Here is a 19,621-nt window from a genome sequence, read left to right on the forward strand (position 1 = left end):
CGACGTGCGCTGCATGGTGGATGGCAGCGCCGCTCTCGCTCCACGTGTCCCGGCTGCCGGGAGGGGGCCGGGGGGGGCTGGCCCCCCCCTCCTCATCCCGCTATTTCGTTTCGTGCTGGGGAGATGGGGGGGAAGGGAAGCCCAGCCACCCCCCGGCGCCGCAGAGCGCCAGTCCCAGCGGCTGCGGGAGGGGGGAGGACTCCCCCACCCCAGCCCCCCGGGCAAAGCTGTTGCGCAGCGCAACCCCCCCCCCCCCGCCCACCCGATGCACACAGACGCCCACACGCGCTCAGACGTTTGTCCTCCTGATCTGGTGAGATCAAGTGGGAAGCGGGATCGCCAGCGTAATCGGCTGTAATAAATAAAATAGCCCGAGATACCGGAGATATACAGAGGGGAAATAAGAGCTTGTGTCCTTAAAGGGAACATCTGATAAGGCCACGGAGGTGGCATCGTGCGTGTGGGAAGGAATCCGTCTTGCTGACATTCGCAGCCAGCTTTACGTGGGGGAATCCTAAAGCAGGCTGGGAGCTTTCCCGCTCCTCTGCACCCCCAACGCTGCTTTCGGAAGCTCTGCAGAGGGGCTTTCCTATTGTGGCAGTGATTGGAAAGACGGGCTCACGGCTGAGATATGCAGATGCCATTAGCGTTTGTTCGGCTGTGTTCCGGCCATCCCTGCTCCCTCCGCCCCCAGCCTGGGACGGTTCGGTTCTGCAGGTGGGGAATGTCGGTGCATTCGACCAGAGCTTTACCTCTCTGCTCTGCAGTGGGAGCCAACCTCAAGAGACGGGTTATTTAATCATCTATATAGCTTTGTGCATTAATCAGTGCATATTATTATTAGTTTGTGCGCACACAAGTATGCGCATCAAAGAAGGGGGGAAAAAAACAGGTGAGCTAGGAACTAACATAATTCATAATAATACGAGGAAAAGGTTAAATACAGTAAACATGACAGCAAATTCGAACGCGGGAGAAAAACAACGACAAAAACCCCGCAGAAAGCAGTTTAAACCGTTTGACTGAAGGGAGAAACTAACTCAAGAACTCCACCAAGGGACAAACAGAGGAAATGACACCGCAACAGCGCCAAGCCCGCGTTGACCTTTCATCTCTCTAAAGTGTTCCGCTGCTCTGGTGCAGTTCTGCTGTGATCCCTTCACCTTCCTCCCCTCCCTCCGAGCTCCCGAGTTGGCCGCAGCGTTTGCGTGCGGAGGTCGTAGAATTACAAGGAGGGCTGACACTTGCCCAGTGCCTTCCATAGCTTTGCAGAAATGCTCACTGTGTAGCAGCGTGAAGTGGACAGAAGTGATTAAATTATTCATTGCAGCCTTTCTGATGGACATTAAAACTTAAGTGTTTAAGTAGGGAAACCGAAGATTTACTTTTAAGCTGATAATAACTGCATATGTGCTGGTTGAACTGAATGCTGGCTAAATGTGGAACTGGTTATGTTGTTTAAATCCTCTCTCTTTTACTCACTGTAAGCAGTTTGAACTGGATAACACACCACAGTTACTGTCAGAGCAAACAGTGTTTAAATCTTACATAATTATGTGCTTGTTCTTAAAGCAGTATTTGAAGTCTGTTCAAAATAAAAGGTTGTTTTCTTGCATCAACATCATTCCACCAACCTGAGTTCTTACATTTACAAAGAATTCTTCCAAGTAACATTAAGTAAAAGTGATAGTCACTTGATTTTTAAAATTTATTTATTTCTTTCAGTGTATATTGTCTCTACAAATTGCAATGATTGAGCTTGAGGCCTTGAGGCTTTTCTTTTTTTTTTCTTTTTTGTTTGTTTAAAAAACTCATAATTCCATAGGATCAGCTCTGAAAGGTCTTTTCCAAGCAGTGTTTTTGGCAGTGGTTCAGGTTTTTTTGTTTGTTTGTTTGCTTGTTTGTTTGCTTTTTCAGGTGCCAAAATATCCAAGCATTCAAAATCATGCAGAAATGTTCCCAGCTGTCTTAGTGGGGACAGAATGTAGTCCTTGAAATCAGAAGGAAAATTAATTGAAAAGTTTTTAAATAGAATACAAATTTTCATGAGGGAAGGCAGATATGGGGTATTCTTACACTTTATTGAGAACTACTGGATTTTCTGGATTTGTGGGAATACAAATAAGTGCTGTACACTGCTCCATTAGTTTATAGAATTAATTTTTTTTTTTTTTTTAATTTAAACTACTGTTCCATTTCTTTAAATGAAAAACAAAACAAAACAAAACAAAAAAACTATAGGGAAAAAAAAAGTAGTATGCATGAATTCATAGCAAAAACAGGGATATTATATCTAATACTAAGGAGAAACAATGAGATATCCAGGGGAAATAATTAAGGCTGGATCTAATTTAAATGAAATGTATGGAAACCAAGTAGCATGACAAAGAAAGAAAAATGTGTTAATTGTCACAGGAAATGTTAAATGTGTACAGTTTTTACACATACTGGATTCACCAACACAGAACACCACTGTTAATTTTAGAAATAATGTAGGACTTTTTTTCTACAATGTCTTATATTTTAAAGTGTATATTTTTATATAAATTTAGTATCAACAGTGAGCACATTTAAGGTATCAAAGCACTGTGTAAATTATCTCTGTGAGATGGAAGGAACTGCAGTGACCTGCTCAGTCACCCAGTAAGCCACTAACAAATGGCTCTTTCCAGGTTCCTCAGACCACAGCTTTGCAATTCTATAGTTTTTGAATGTATCCTGGATTTGGCTCAGTGTTCATCTTTTAATACATGGCAGTTGTTTCCTCTTTATTTTATGGACTGCTGGAAAGTCAAGGCAGCTCATTCTAAAGAGAGTTTAAAACAAATTTGTGTACCAGAGAATGACAGATACAAAGGAAAGTCTTGTATCAAGCAACATGTTGAGTACCAGTAAAACAGTCATATTGAAATAAAGTTATCCTCAAGTTCCTATTCTGTCTTACTTCTGTCAGCTAATCCTTATACACAGTATGCACTGTATGTAGGCTTTTTTTTTTTTTTTAGTGATTTTGCTTCTACATACTGATGAAATTTTCTCAACTTAATTTCATTTTTCACTTCTATGCTCTACGTATATTTATTTATTTATTATCCGGTGTCATCTTTCTGTTGGGTGGAAACAGAAATATCTGAGCAAAATGGCAGCTCTGCAGAGCTCAGAGAAAGAAATTCATATATTAAAATTCAAGTGCTGTGATGGATAACTGAATTCTGCACAGGTGTATCCTCTTCTGTAAATTAACCACAATATACATTGTTGGCTGTACCCAAAATGTTATTTTTAAGTTTAGACATATATTCGCTTACTTATTTCTGAATGTTGATGTTTCTGTTTATTAACAGCACGTAATTTTTTTCCCTGATACCTTTGACCCTAATACTTTTTGACCCCAATAGAGCTGTGACTATTCACCAAAATGTGTATGGGGTGCTCACTTGCTCCCATCTACTTTTAATGCTGAGCAGGAGGAAGCAACGGTGTGAAAAGTCAGAGGCCCCTGCAGCATTTCATGAACATTCCTCTGTATTGTGCAGCTTCATTGAAGAGGTTTCACGCTCGGACAAAATAGGAATTTGAGTCTAGGGAAGGTGCTGCATAAATGTAGCCTGTCTTTGTTCTCCTGTTTCCACTTCTGCACTTTTTGTCAGGTACAGAAAGCCATACATTTATGCCTGCTTCAACTATTTTGAAAATTTTTTTTTTGGGTTTTTTTTTTTTTTTTTTTTTTTTTGAGATCATCATTCACATAATTACAATTCTAACTTCCTTTATAAGAGTAATAAGTGCTGTACAGAGTGGGGTTTTTTGACCTGCAATATATCTACAGGAAGAGAGGTACTGATAAGTTTCTACATTTTTCATCTTCTGATAGAAGCCTGATATATCTTCCAGCTCATTCATTCTGTGAGATGATTAAAAAGTTGCTCAACAAACTAAGCCTCATCCAGGGCTCAGCAGGAAATAACTGCAATCTAAGCATATTAAAGAACAGACAGGGCAACCAAAGCATACCTCTTTCTTTGCCTTTCAAGATCATGGGAAAAAGAGAAAAGCAGTGTAATATTCTGATAAAACTGGAAGCTAGCAGCAGCTGGTTGATAGGTAAGGATATAGAATCTAATCCAAAGCACACAGAAGTCAATGGAAATACTCTGACTAAATAAGCTTTGCATTAAGCACCTAGGGAGTGAATGATGTTTAAAGTGTTCGTGCAGATTTTAGTCAGATGAGGGAAGAAGAAAGTGATGCACATTCCAATCAAAATAAATGCTATTAAACCACTTGGTATAAATGTTGTTTTGGCTGAGCTGAGTTCACTTTTATGACTCAGAATAAACTGGAAGTAGATCCCTCAGTGCTATGTCCTATAATTTGATAGTGTAAACACTTTGATTATGTAGAAATGTGGATATACATATATGTTTAGAATATAACAATATATATGCAGGTGACTTTTAAAGTCAGTTAGTGCCATTATAATCTGCAGATAAAGTCCTTCTGGAAATATGTTTCTCACATGAGTAAAATGCTTTCCTTTTTTTATCTTAAATTTATTTTAGCAGTTACATACCTATTCTTATGTTGACATTGATCTCAAAGATCAATAGCAGACTATAAACACCTGCAAGCTCTGTTTATTCATTCATGTGTTTACAGAGAGCATTTCCCTCATGTTAGTTTTGTTTGCAAGTTTTTTCAATTTTGTCTCATGAAATAAGTTGTGCATTCCTGACATCAAGCTGATAGCCTTTCCCTTAACTCCACTCTATCTTTAATGAACCTTTGTTTAATATGGAGAACAGGGCCTGTTCAAGGTTTTCCCAAAGAAGATATATGAAATAACATTGCACACTACTTTCTTTTCTACTACTTGCTTTTCTAATTTTTCATTTTTAATAGCTACATAATACTTTGGTAGCTGATACTCCTCTAGTTGCTTGCCTCGATCTTCTTCTTTCACTGTCATTTCAGCCTGATGAGATTGCAGTAAAAAAAATCTTGTTACAGTGCTTTTTGTAGCATTTTAAGTTTAATGCTATTGCTATTATAAAAGTCATCAAGGTCATCCGATACTTTCTGTATTTTTTATGATTTTTTTTATGATCCCCAAAATTGAGTTATTGGCAATATACTCCGAGTTTTGTTTATGGTTGTTTTTATGTTTCTTTTGTGATCTAGTCTTTGATTTAAATATTTAAAAAATCCTCTTGCAGTACTCTCTTTGAAGAGCCCCACTGGTATCTCCCACCTGATAATACAAACACATAACAAAATTCATTGTTCTCTCCCAGTTAACTAATTCCTTAACTTCTCAATCTTAACTACCAGTTTTCCCACTGAGACAGCAATGAGCTGTTTTGAAACCCAGTTTGGTAATATCTCCATTTGTTTTGTTTAGAAGATAAATGATTAAATAAAGATACCGGGTGTACGGTATGATCTACTTCTTGAGAAGTTTAGGTGGGTTTTGTTGTTTTCTTTGTACTTCTGTGCTACTATTCATTCCTTCCCAGAAAATTTACTCTAAAGCTTTATGTTTTAAAACTATCTGAAAATCATATTGAAAGATCTGATTACTTCGTATCTTCAAAACCTGTTCTCAAATACCATTTGCAGTTTTCCTTGAATGCTCATCCTGAAGCATTTACTAAGAATCCATTATCTAGATCCTTCAGTTTCATGAATTAATTCCTTCAGGATTCTGCAGTAAAGGTTATCCAGGTTCTGTGATTTGAGTATTTTGTAGTCTTTGAGTTATTTTTTGACATAATAATTCCTCTTGACGATTGGACTAGATGATCTTGTAGGTCCTTTCCAATCTTGTGATTCCATGATTCTATGATTCTCTTCCACATCCTTAACTTCATTAACTATTTTCCTCATATCAATATCGTGCTCCTAGTTGAAAACTGAAACAATATATTCATTTAATTGGACATCTCTTTGTGAATTCAGTACTTTTTGCTAATTTGTTGCATGTTCTGATATTCTGCAAACATGAAGCCATTGCCCTCCTGGCAATATTTAAAATAAGATCTGAAGATTTATGTTTTGTGCTATGTTAAAATCTACAGGGAGATACAATATATGCATATTACGTTCTTCTGTCACTGCATGTGTTTGTGCCTGTTTGTCTATGTATTGTCTACGTATTATCTGTCCTTCATTTTGCACATCTGAATGCATCATAGTAACAGAAGGGGAATGAGAGGGAAAACATAATTGACAAACACTAGATCACTCCAGGACGAAAGAGAATATGTCTGACAAAAAAGGAATTTAAAACTTTCAAAGAGCTGAGTAATGTATAGCTGGAAGAACAAAGTGAAAAGAAACTGCAAACATGCAGGGGTTTGGCACTTTATGAGAAAAGAGCTGTCCTGAATGTCAGATGTCAATCCAAATGGAGAGAAATATTGCCAGTTGCTAGATGTTATCAGTATGAATACACAGGAAGTGATGAGATTTTTAGTTTTAAAAAATGCCCTGATGAACAAGCAAAATCCAGACACTGCAATAAATAGTTCCAAGAAAAATCTTCCATTTAGCACCTTAGAAAAGGTTAGAGAGAAAAAATAGAAAGAGAAGAAGAAAGGGATTTTTTTTTTAATTTTATGAACAAATGCAATTAAAATTTTATAAGAGAGAAATGAGAAAATGCAGATTTCAGAAAGCTGAGGGAGTTCCAATACTCGTTTTAAAATTATGCATCAACACAGTAGGGAGAATCTACTTTTAAACCTAAGTTATTTGTCTTTTATTTATTAACTTTTATTTTTCTTTAAAATCCATTTCGACGTTTTTGTGCTAAACCATTATTTTTCTCAGAGGATGTTCCATGACACTTATTGCAGATATACTTAATTTACTACAGTTTCAAAAAGTGAAGGCAAAGTAATGAGAAGTTTTCTAGTTTTCATTTAATGTGATATTCCTGGAGAAATAAATGACTTCACTTAGTAGTAGGACTAATCTGAAAATTAAAAATAAAATTGATAACTTCAATTATTATGACTTTGAGACAGTTCCTACAGCATATCCCCTTTTTTTGTTTTAAAGTTAATTATTGCATTACTGAGCTCTAGAACATATCTTCTGTCCTCCAAGTCTGAAACCCTGGTTAAGTTAAAAAAAAAAAAATAAAAAAAAATACAGATTCAATGATGTGTTATAACTAAGTTAGATTTTTTTGCCCACAATTAAATTTACAAAAAATCTTATTTAAACACTTTCAGCACTTTCATGCATTACATTATGAACTTAATCTTTTTCAAGAGGTGACCTTTTGTGAGTATTTTATCTGGATAATAAATGCACCCAGATTCATTCAAGTTGTCATCCACTGAAAAACTGAATTTTACATAAAATCAATGGGGAATTCCTACATTTTTAGAAAATAAATTACTCAAAGATTTTATTCACTTTGGGTGTGGTCCAACATGTGGTTAACTAATAACTTCTTGATAGTTTTTGTTTTTTGCCCAGAAAGTATTCTCTCCAGATTTTATGTGACCTCTCTTCTGGGACATAACAATGTGGAGAGGGAAACTGACAGGTTTAAACACAAAAGGTTGAAAGAGCCAAATAGAGATGAAAAGAAGGATTATTGGCTGCCCTGTGTTTCAGTGATGTCAAAAACTAACTGTGAAATTTATTATAAAATTATCCTATTCATCCTCTTCACAAAGGACGGTACAATTGCTTATATAGCACTTATTCAGCAGAAGAAAATCATATGGTTTTGGTGTTGAACCATGCAAGCTTCTCTAAAAGATCGTATGATTTTTAAATTTTTTTTTTTCATTTAATGTAGTTTTTGACTGAGAAATGTTATAATCAAAATTAATACCAAAGCCAAAGACTACTGTCAGAAACATCAAGCCATCTACATGTCATCCTTGGTAATTGGCCCTGTCTGAGCACTGGCGTTGGACCAGATGACTCCAGAAGTCCCTTCCAGCCTTTATGATTCTGATTCTCTAACATTACTACTATTGCAAGATTAAACATTCACAATGTAGGAAATACCAGAATAAAGCTGACCCTGATTCAGATGTCATCACATCATACATTACCGTGTTTGCTAGCAACCCTACTACACATTCACATGCTCTTCTGACATTGCATTGCAATTTGGAATAGTAAATAAACAAATAACTTTAAGTACAGATATATATTAAACAATGAAGCAAATACTTTTTAGTAAGTTAAAACATTTAAGTGCACTTTCATTTAATTCCACAGGACAAATGTGTTATTTTACTTTTAATAAGTAACTATTTAATAAGCTTGATTTTTTCACATTCCCTGTTTATCTCAAGGTCTTATTTCCTGTTCATTGTTGAAATGAAATCATGGACTCAGAATTATAAAATTTAATTTTTTATGATGTACATCACTGCATTGTCTAAACTATTAAAAGAGTAACTGATTTGTACCCAACTGATATTATCTTCATGGTAGTTATGATTACAGCATTAAAAATGGGAAGCCAGTATGGAAATGAAGATCAAAAATGTCCACAGATTTAGGGTAGTTAATCTGATTTGTGTTCATATTTTGGAAAATGCTAAGATTTTTGTAGTTTTCACATGTGCAAAGAAAAGCTTTCTCTGTCATAAGGTATATTTGGAGATGATCACTGTTCCAGTCTCCGGATTTCATGTAAGAACTCAGATGAAGTCACATTCAAAGTGTTTTGTCTGTAACTTTCTTACCATGGGGAAATTCTGTGGTGGAAGTGAGTGCCAGACTCTGGATTTAAAGTACACAGTTCTAACACTACTAAATGATCTTTTCCTCCTTGATTTCACTTCAGAGAAGGTTATTTCTGTACAACAAAGAAAATAAGGGCATCGCGGAAAAATATAGCTCTAATGAAAGGCTATGTCAGACTATGCAAGTGTGTGGAACTATGATTCCACTTACAACATCATTTCCATAATTTTCTAACTATGAAGTGAGCATTTCATATTATGACCCTAATAAAGTCCTCCTAATATAATTGTATGGCATACAGTAATCTTTACTGCAGACAGGATAGTGAAGATCTCCATCTATACAAAGGAAATGCTTTTTGGTGTAGAACCAGTTCAACAGTTTATGGGCTGGTCCGGCCCAGTTCCGTGACCAGCAGGGCGGAGGGATCTGCGGATCCGCGCCTCTGGGAAAGGGGAAGCAGGGGACCCCAAAATACTTGAAAACAACAGCACTGATCTGAGGTGGAACAAATGATTTTACTAAATATAGTATTAGTAAAATACAATGAGAGAGAGAGAGAGAGAGAGAGTCTGTTTGAATTGTATAGACCTCACCACAATGCTGGGGCGAGAAGTGCAGTCCAGTTGAGTGACTGAAGTACAGACGGCGAAGTGCAGATGGCGAAGCGCAGATAGCGAAGCGCAGACAGTGAAGAGCAGGCGAAGAAGAAGAATCAGGTGACCTTGCTTGGAGTTATATCCCCTTGCTGACCGCAAAGTCTCCTGGGGAAATGTAGTTCTTCTCCGACGGACGAACATTCAGCAGATATCAAACCCCACCCCCAGTGCATTACATGATGTTATGGTGTGGAATACTGATGACCAAAAATCATAAAACAATGACAACCAGAACCATAGGAGAAGAAAGAACTGGTATAGGGGGAAAGACACATAAACAAGCATAAGAGGGTGGTGCAGAGATGGGAGGACTTCTCAAACGCTGTAGTCTTCTCTCTGGGCATCTTTTGCTATAAAAGTATGGTAACATTTGCTAGAAGGGATGATTAAGGTTTCACAGACAGAATAAAATTAAGTGGAAAGACTTGAAAGATTCAGACATGAAATCTATTGCATGAAAGGAATTAGAAAGGGTCAGATCCAGAGGGGCAACATAGATGTAATGGCAACTAAGTGTAGTTCTATAAACAAAAGTTTGTATGACCAGCTATTTTTCTGAGATTAGGTCAGTTTGGGATATGTTAAATTAGGTTGGAATATCTATATGTAAAAGAGAATACCTTGATCATTTTCCTTCATCCAGGAATATCTCTGTTTTGAAAAAAATAAAAGAAATTCAGAAAACTTGAAGTCACCCCCATGTATGGCAAATTTTTTGTTCACTCTGCTAAATCTCAGACAAGAAGAAAACACTCTGAGAAGTTAGTGAAATCAAGAATGTTTTCCTGTTGAAGGAAATGGAAGAAAGTCATAACAGACTAACTGGTTTACCTAGGTCCAATATCAGAGATTCCTATCCTTGAAATATTTGCACATACATAAAAGTAAGTATATTTGGTTAACTGACAATAGCAAGAAATTATTTGGGGAACAGCTGCTGACAGATGTAAAATTCTATAAACTTCTAGATTTGTCAGTAGGATATGAAAATTGTTTCTCGATGATGTACACAATATGGTCCTTTTTTTTTGCAGCTATATTCATCTGCAGAAAGGCTTGGAACTAATAACTCAAACTGCTTTTGTTTCCGTTATATATATTTTAAAAGAAAAAATAGCAGCTTTTAGAAAATAATCTTGCTTTCAGATAGTAAGAAGGATTTAATGTCAGCTAATTACCTGTAGAAGAATGAAAACTTCATTAGTGTTCCTCAGTCTTGCTGGAAATTCAAGATCTGAGTCTGAGAATAGCCCAAATGGCAGTGCTTTCTCAACACGCAAGAACTGTCAATACCACAATTCAAGTCCCCTGTAATATCTGACTTGCTGATTCAAAAAAACTGACTCTGGGCCAAGCTGAAGAATAATTAGTCATTAAATAGTGTTTTAAAACTACTACTTTGTTCATTATAAAGGGGAAATAAAGTTTTTGTTTATGCAAGTAAAATTTGTGCTAGTGACTCTCCATTAAACCTCATTGCAAACTGAAGAGATGCAAAAATGCTTCATCTTCTTCAGTTCAGTGTGACTTGAGGCATATTTATGAAGAAAAAAGTGTATCTTTCTAAAAAATGGCACATTTATATTTTAAAGAAGAGATCCAATCTCTCATATTTGATGCACAATTATAATGCAGTCAGAATCTCATGTTTGCATCTTGTTCTTGAGAAGATTTTTTTGGTTGACTGGTTGACTTTCTTCATTGTTTTGTTTCCCAGAGCTGTCTACTTTTTATACAAAAATATCTACATACCAATTTCTGGCGTTCTGAAGTCAATCAGTTGTAAATGTAAGTGTGTATTATGGGACTTTCCTTCACTTTAATGTGGTTAATGAATATGTTCCCATGACTCTTAAATGGTCTGGTGCCTCAGCACATTTTCAAAAGTACTCTATTTGAAGACATTCCCATTTATAATGGTGATTAAATCTCATTTCCCTCAATATCTGCCCTCACTTAGTCTTTTTTAAGGCTTCTCCGGAAAAGAATTATATCTCAGCTGCTGCTCCTGCTCTTAATGCTTCCCTAGTATGAGTAAGAGCAGAAACCAGCTGATGCCTCACACTCCTACTCTTACAGAGACAATATGCAGACACTGCACTATCCTCCATTCCTGGCAGAAGAACTCTGAGCTACCATTTCACATTACCTCTGTGCACTTCTGCTTGGTGGTTCTGCTAAAGCGTCAAGCCTTGCTTTAGTCTTTGTGACTTCACATTTTCTCTGTTGGAACTTAGAGTAAGATCCCCTTAATTTCAAGTTACTGCAGATCCTAACTTTAAAAAAGAAAGTCACCTGAAACAGCAGTACAGATAGTCCTCAATGAAGGGACAGACGCAAAATAGAAGGTTATAAAAAGAAGATGAGAAAAGAGGTGGAAGTTATACTATTTGATTGTGTCCTTCACTTGCTGAGTCAGCAGGAGCCAAGAGCTCTGCAGGGGCACTTAGCCTTCACATTTCTTCACAGAAACCCCATCTGGCCAAGTAAATTGCCAGCAATTGAGAAGCCATGAAGGAAGCAGTATCCAGCTATTCTCAGTTAATGTGAAGGTTACTGTGTTGTAGGATGTAGTGGGAGAGGAAGCAAGGAAATGTTACAAGGCTATACCAGTTGCATACAGTAAGGGGAAGCACCAAATGCATGACCAAATTTGGGCTGTTAGCTGCAGTTCTTAGTCCCATAAAGAATTAAACCTTATGGGAGCATTTAAGTGCTGTTTTAGAAAAACTCATTTTCAGTGTGATGAAAAATCTTCATGAAGAAAAAAGCTAGAGCAAACAGTCAATTTGTACTATAGAATTTGTGTTTGGACTTCAAATTCCAAAACTTCTGCTTATAATCTTTCCGCCAAGTTATCTGAACTCATTATCTTGGACATTCACTTGGCTTTTGTCAAGGACCTGTTATTTTAACCTTCTTTTAAAGTGCATAGAAAATTGAATGCCTTCACTGAGTTTCATAACATACAAGATTCACTCACAGGCAGGTAACGAACTGAGATATAAAATAAAGAAAAATATCTCAGAATCCCATAAAAGAACAAGACAGTATATGTGGGGAAAATTCTGGAAGATTTATCAGCCTCCAGTTTAATGACTAATTAAAATACCAGTTGTACTTGAGTCTTTGGGTTCAGCGTTTCTCAATGAGTGAGACTGCTCTCTCTAGTGAAATGTACCACTACTAAAGGTGAGACATAGAACAGAGTATAAACCATACAATCACAGAATCATTTGAATTAGAAGGAATCCTTAAACATCTTCTAGACCAACTCCCCTGCAACGAACAGGGACATCTGCAGCTAGATCAGATTGCTCAGAGCAGTTTTTTTGTTGCAGTGAGGAATGAATGATTGTTTAGATTCATGATTTCAATCATTTGCATTCAGTCTGAATTATTTGGGTTTCAAGTTTCAACAGGAGAACTTGAATTTTAATTTGAGAATTTTCAATTTAACTGAATAAAATTTGATTTCTTTAAGCCTCCAGAAGCTTTGACTAAATTATGAAATTTGAGGCCTGCATCTAATGGAGTTCCTCAAGGGTCAGTACTGGGACCAGTACAATTCAATATATTCATCAGTTACTTGGGTGAGGGAATAGAGTGCACTGTCAGCAAGTTTGCTGGTGACTCAAAACAGGGAGAAGTGGCTGACTTGCTAGAATGCTGTGTTGCCATCCAGCGAGATCAGGACATGCTGGAGAATTGGACGGGGAGAAATTTAAGGAAATGCAACAAAGGCATGTGTAGAGTCTTGCATCTGGGCAAGAACAACCCCAGATACCAGTATAGGTTGAGGACTGACCTGTTGGAGAGCAGAGCATGGGAAAGCAGCCTGGGGGTCTTGGTGGACAGTAGGATGATGATCAGGCAGCACTGTGCCCTTGTGGCCAAGAAGGCCAATGGCACCCTGGAGTGTATTAGAAGAGGTGTGGTTGGTAGATCGAGAGTGATTCTCCTACCCCTCTACTCTGCCATGGTGAGACTGCATCTGGAATCTTGTTCTGGGCCCCTCTGGTCAAGAAGGACAGGGAACTGCTTGACAGAGTCCAGCACAGAGCCACAAAGAAGATCAAGGGAGTGGAGCACCTCCCTTATGAGGAAAAGCTGAGGGAGCTGAGTCTCTTTAGCTTGTAGGAGACTGAGAGGTGACCTCATTAATGTTTATAAATATGTAAAGGGTGAGTGATCAGGTGCTGGAATGTGTGTCCAGGGAGGTGGTGGAGTCACCGACCCTGAAGATGTTCAAGGAATCTTTAGACATTGTGTTGAGGGACATGGTTTAGTGAGAACTACTGGTGATAGGTAGACAGTTGGATTGGTTGATTTTGTAGATCTTTTCCAACCTTGGTGATTCTGTGATTCTATGGTCCAACAATAGGACAAAGGACAGTGTGTGCAAGCTGAAACATGGGAGGTTCCACATAAATATGAGAAAAAACTTCTTCACATTAAGGGTAACAGAACACTGGAACAGGCTGACCAGAAAGGTTGTTGGATCTCCTCCTCTCAAGACATTAGAAACCCACCTGGATGTGTTCCTGGGTGGCCTAATCTAGGTGTTCCTGCTCCAGCAGGGGAATTGAACTGGATGACCTTTTGAGTCCCTTTCAATTCTGACATTCTGCAATTCTGTGAAAAAGTGTCCCAACAGTAAATTAACAGATTGTAGAACACTTATACATCATGAGTTTTGTAAATCAGCAGCCCACATCTAATAAGGCTGGAGTTATATGTCACATCAGCAGTGAGGCAGAAAGCAGAACAAAACTTGTGAACCTCCCTCAAAAATAATTTAATAAACATTGCCTATTCATAAGCAGGAGAAGCTACTTTTTCTACTGTCTTACAGCTATTGCACTGGTATTTGATCAAATTTCTACTAGTTATAGTTCATTTTAAAAAAGTTTTTAGTTAACATTTCAGTTTGTTGTTTGTTTCTTTGTTTATGTAGAAAAGATTAAAAAAAAAAAAAAGATTAAATATATTCTTTTCAGAAATTTAGAAGTGCTAATGAGTGTTAAGGTATAGCAAATGCTGAAGAAAAATTGCCACAGAAGCTAACTTTCCAGTAAAAGCAAGAGAAAAGACTGCCTCTGATAAATGCAATTTCTTTCAAAATGGATTTTAACACAGAAAGTATTTTTGTAATTCTATGCCAAGATCATGTATTAAGACTATGTCTATAAAAATAAATTTAAGAAGTAATCACAGTAGCAGTATTTCCATAATTTTGTCCAAAATTGTTAATGAATTCTGATTTAGACTTCAGTGTGTGTTTTCTAAAGCTACCTAGCAAGCAGCAATGCTCTTACTCAACTGGGACTGCAGTCCCTTCAGTGGAAGTCTGAGTACGTATGTGATTTCTATTTGTCTTCTTGCAACACAGTAGCCACAAGACACTACGTATGTTTGATACTATGTTTTGGTACATTGTACTGTTGGGTAAGCTTCTGAAATCTTAGCAGCACTTGGAAGTGGAAATTAGCAACCATGTTTGCTTTTCTGCTGCTGCACTCTGCCGCTTCAAGAAAGATGCTCTTTTAAGGCAAAGATGCCTTTCTGCAATTACACACATCATTTCATAGAAAAATTCTGAGCTGCAGGATGGGATTGTTCTCATGACTTTTGGGGAGAGCCTTTGAATGCTTACAAAGCAGAACCTCTCTTTCAGTGGCATATGGATTTTGCGTGCAATTTTGGTGAGTCCCGAAGAGCAACCCAGGAAAACTTTCTGCTCACCAAAGGATAGTCAGAGCAAGCTTATCCCATGGTCTTAAATTCTAACCCTAATTCATCAACAGATGGCAGCAGAAAGCTCCCTACCTCCTTATCTTCTCATCAGAGGCCCTACAAATGACCCTAATAATGACAAAGGAAGGGAAAAAAGAAAAAAAGATACTGCTGACTAAGCCTTCTATCTATCATATGCTCTTGACTTTTTAGCAGTGCTAAAATCTCCTAAATATTATTTTTATGATGAGCCTGAATGACTAGAAGCAGCTGCTGCCTTTAGAATGGCTATCTTGCTTGTCTTTTCCTGTTTTTTTTTAAATGATTCTTTTATTGAAATTGATTCTTTTTACTTTTCTTGCTGCAAAAGAGTATAGTGAATATAGATTATAGCAAATCCTTCACTTTTCTCACTGATAGATTACTGTGATGACAACTCATTCCTTTGATTGCAGTAAAGACTTTTTCAAATGTCATCATTAAAGTGTCAGAATAAGTAATTTAGTAAGCAGTTGTACTAGTTTTTGAGACATGCCTCACTAGATTTTGGTTTTTCATGAATTCCTCCCCCTTCAAATCAAGTAGATGATATAATAAACTCAGTGAATTCTTGATATAGATTGAAGCATTAAGATGCATGGAATATAAAGTAGTTTCTTTTTTTATTATTATTATTTTTTTAAATGATGCTGATGTCTTGGCATTGCCAACTAAGGAAAAAGCATTACCATAAAAATTTCTAAGAGGCATTTCCTCATGTAATTTATAATAGTGAGTGTCTGACATTGGAAACCTTACATTATATAATTCTTTTTCAGCCTCTAGGCGCATGAATTAGGTCCATAGTTCCTGATTTCTTTCCCATCTCTTTCACTAACTTAACTTAATATTTCTTTGCACTTAACAATTTGACAGCATTTTTTTTTTCTGTGATAAAAGAAACTGATTTTAAAAAGAAGGAAGGAAGGGAAAAGGAACAGTTCTTTCAGGCACTGAGAGTCGAATATTGCTTTAAACAGAATAGAAATTTTTAAGTTCTCTGAGCCAATTACTTATATTGAAGTAGATTTAACACAAATTTTCTTCAAAATGGGAACACTGATCTCTCCTCAATTCAACAATTTAGTATGTAGATTTTTATAGATTAAACTTTTAACACTAAAGATGTGTTGGCTGTGCAATTGTTACTGAGATGTACTTGGCAAAGGAAAGTGTATGTCCTAGAAGCAGGGCAGAACATTTTGCCTCCACACACTGTTCTACTGAAATGCTGGGGGAAAGCCAGTGTGGTGTCAAAGCCATAAAGACTGAAGCCATGTTTTATTTTTTGTTTGTTTGTTTTGTTTTTTTTTCTTTATTATTATTTTTATTTTTTTTATTTTTTCCTCACTCTAAGGAAATAGACAAACCTACCTTAACAAAATGTGCTTTGTTTCCATGGGCATTAGTACCTATTTTGATTTGTATTCTTCTGTATTTTTATTTGTTCTGTTTTGATGTGGGTTTTATTTATTTATTTATTTATTTATTTATTTATTTATTTATTTAAACTTTGTAAACTTTCCCTGTAGCTGGGGAAAAAAGATAAATAATAATGTAAGTATTGAAATCCTGTTCCTTATGGTAGCTTTTTAGTTATCTAACTAGTTTCAAGTTGTGTAATTTTCCATCTGGACAATTTTGAAAAAAAAATTAAAATAACATTAAATCTTCGGCTATCATGGTGCTAATCCTGATATTATCTTACACTCATGAAGAATATATCTGGGATTATACAAATGAGTTTTTAGTTCAAGTATATCCACTTCATTGAGAAGACTGATAACAAGACTGATATATGTTAGTAAATATAAACTGATCCTAAAAGATTAAATTAGAAAGATAAGTGCTCATATACAGAGAAATGTTTGCAGAATCTTGCAGCCCTATCGAGGTGTCTTTAATACATTACCATATTTATTTATTTATTTATTTATTTATTCCCTCAAACCTTTGTTATTTTGCATACTTTTTGAATTTTGAATAAACGTGAAGTGCGTGTTCAAACAGTTCAATCCATGTCCTCCTGTGCTGTGAACAGGAAAAATTCAAACTGGTCACTCATTCATCAGGTTTTCTCATAGTTGTGCTAGTATTTGGAAGGTAGAATCTTTCTTTGTAAATTGTTTTAAGATCTGTTGTAATTAACATGTTATACAATATTAAATGCATGATACTTGAATGTTTTGTATTCCGAACTGAACCATATTTCAGTGTTCCACCAACAAGTACATCTGCAACCCTGGGAACATCTACCTACTGAATATTGATTGGAAGCCCTTGCGTTTTATTTTACCCATTCGTTTTAAAAAAACTAGCAGTATGTATATTCAGGACAAAACCTAGTAAAACTTACCTTCAATTAGTGGCTTATAAGAACCTTGCTGCAATAATTCAGGCATGGGATATTCCAAGTATGTCTACTTAGCATAATAGAGAGAGGGATACTGGAGCAACAAAAGTTGATCTATGTTGTTGCAGTCATCTACCCCACAGAACCTAGGGAAGGGCCAGGAAAGCCTCTGTGTAGCCTGCTAGTGGTGTTTTTAATAAAATGATATGAAAAGTGTATGTTGCATGTCTATGTGGATGTATGACATAAGAATATGCAGGCAGCTGAGATCTGGCTTTGCTATGTATAGGCATGTTTTTGTGTATGCATGCTAGAGTATAGTGGTGCAGATGCTGAGACAGTTCTGCTGCAGTCTCATTCAGTCTGCCTATAGGTTTACTTCGGAGTAAATTATCCCCAGGTTCACACCTGAAGTTTTCCTGAAAGAAAACTACCTGTGACAGTTCAAAAGGGAGCCCAGAAGCAAATAATGACATACAATCAGTGTGAACAGTCAATGAACTGCAGAGTGAAGTGAAATGGAGTGCTAAGTTGTTTGACAGCATGCATAGGTATCTAACATGTATCTTGTCAACTATTTCCGAATGGCACTGATGTCCTGAGGAGACATACCGTGAAACACCATTCTCATATCTTGAGTTAATTCTGCAAAGATTCCTACACAAAGACATGCACTCCATTTTCTTTTGCTTTTAATGGCATTTGGTGTCATTGTCTTTCACTTGTTATACATTTATTCACAGAGTTACACAGAACGGTCATGGAAAGGGTATCCGGATGTCAGGTATTTTTGTTCAAAATACTCCTGACTTTTCAATTTTCAACACATCTTTGATACAACACAGAAAAAATAAATTAGTATCTCCTTGTATTAGAAATGAATATTCAAGAAAGTCATATTTCCCAATACCACTCTTTATGTGAAATAACATTTTTATATGATATAACACGTTACAAATTTACTCTAGGTGATTTCTAATATCTCAATTCAGTTTTAACATATTTGTAAGTATTTTTCACTAATTAGGGGACTAAAATATCTTACTGATGTCTAATTTTATCCAGCTACTAGGAAACTGCATTTCAGGATTTATTTCCCCCTTCTCTAAGTTACTGTAAGAAATTTTTATAAAATATCTTCAGTAAAAATAGTAGATAATATCAGTCATTTTCTTGTATCATCTGGTCCCTAACTGTCTTTTAAACAGAAGCATATTCTTGTTTCACTTTGCATAGATTAGACAGAAGAAAATAAAATCAGAGAACATTTGAGAACATTTCTTTCCTTTTAAATTTCTTTCCTTTTGAATTTCTTTAACCAGAAATAAAGGTACACGTGTATCAAATTTTATTTGAAGTATTCCCTAATTTTGGAAAGGTCTGTCATTTAAAACCACTCTTTAAAATACTATTGACAGAATATTAACTAGCAGTATAATGCAGGCTTTCAGTAACTTAAGCAAAGTATTGGTAGTGACTTGACAGACTTGAACAAACCAAGCTTAGAGAAGATAAACTCTTACAACTAAAGGAGCAATTCAGAATGTTTGTATTAACACTGCTTCATAGTGGAAAAACTCAAATTTTAGGTTATCAAATTTGAGGTGATCCTCAGTTTCTGCAACACTAAATATGAATGGGAAGGTCTTGGTCAGAACAGACAAAAGGGAGTCCAGTCCTAAATTTTCATAGTGCCTTCTCTTCCTATTTGGTTTTTAGTTCAGTGCCTATCTGATATGAAACAAATGAATTCAAAATTCTGATCATACGCTGTGTGCTTTGTGTTACTGTACTACAGAAATCACATGCTCTTGTTCAGGCCGGGGAACACCTGCATACATGGTGAACTGTAGCTGAACTTCAATAGGAAGAATAGATCTGAGACACAGGTTTGAATATCTTTTGATGAACTGAGCTCTTTTCAGACTTTCTGAATCTATTGCTGTGCAATACTAGGCAATTATATATTTTTTTTAAAGGCAAATTTTGTTTCACTTAATAAATACTTCCAAAAAGTACTTCCAAGTTTGCTCTGAGAGAACAGGACACAGTTGAAAGAACAGGACACAACATCTTGAAAAAGAAATGGAACCTCTGATGGAAAACTGCATTT

The 19,621-nt window shown here is 36.4% G+C and overlaps 1 long non-coding RNA gene across 1 annotated transcript in view; it reads left to right on the forward strand.

The window, feature by feature from the left end:
- LOC122180104 overlaps window positions 1-19,621 on the forward strand; it is a 60,167-nt gene that overhangs the window by 1,125 nt on the left and 39,421 nt on the right. The gene's annotated exons all lie outside the window — the stretch shown is intronic.

This window comes from Lagopus leucura, unplaced genomic scaffold (assembly GCF_019238085.1).
Source record: "Lagopus leucura isolate 7727_CA_CO unplaced genomic scaffold, USGS_WTPT01 Super-Scaffold_100004, whole genome shotgun sequence".
Classification (NCBI taxonomy): domain Eukaryota; kingdom Metazoa; phylum Chordata; class Aves; order Galliformes; family Phasianidae; genus Lagopus; species Lagopus leucura.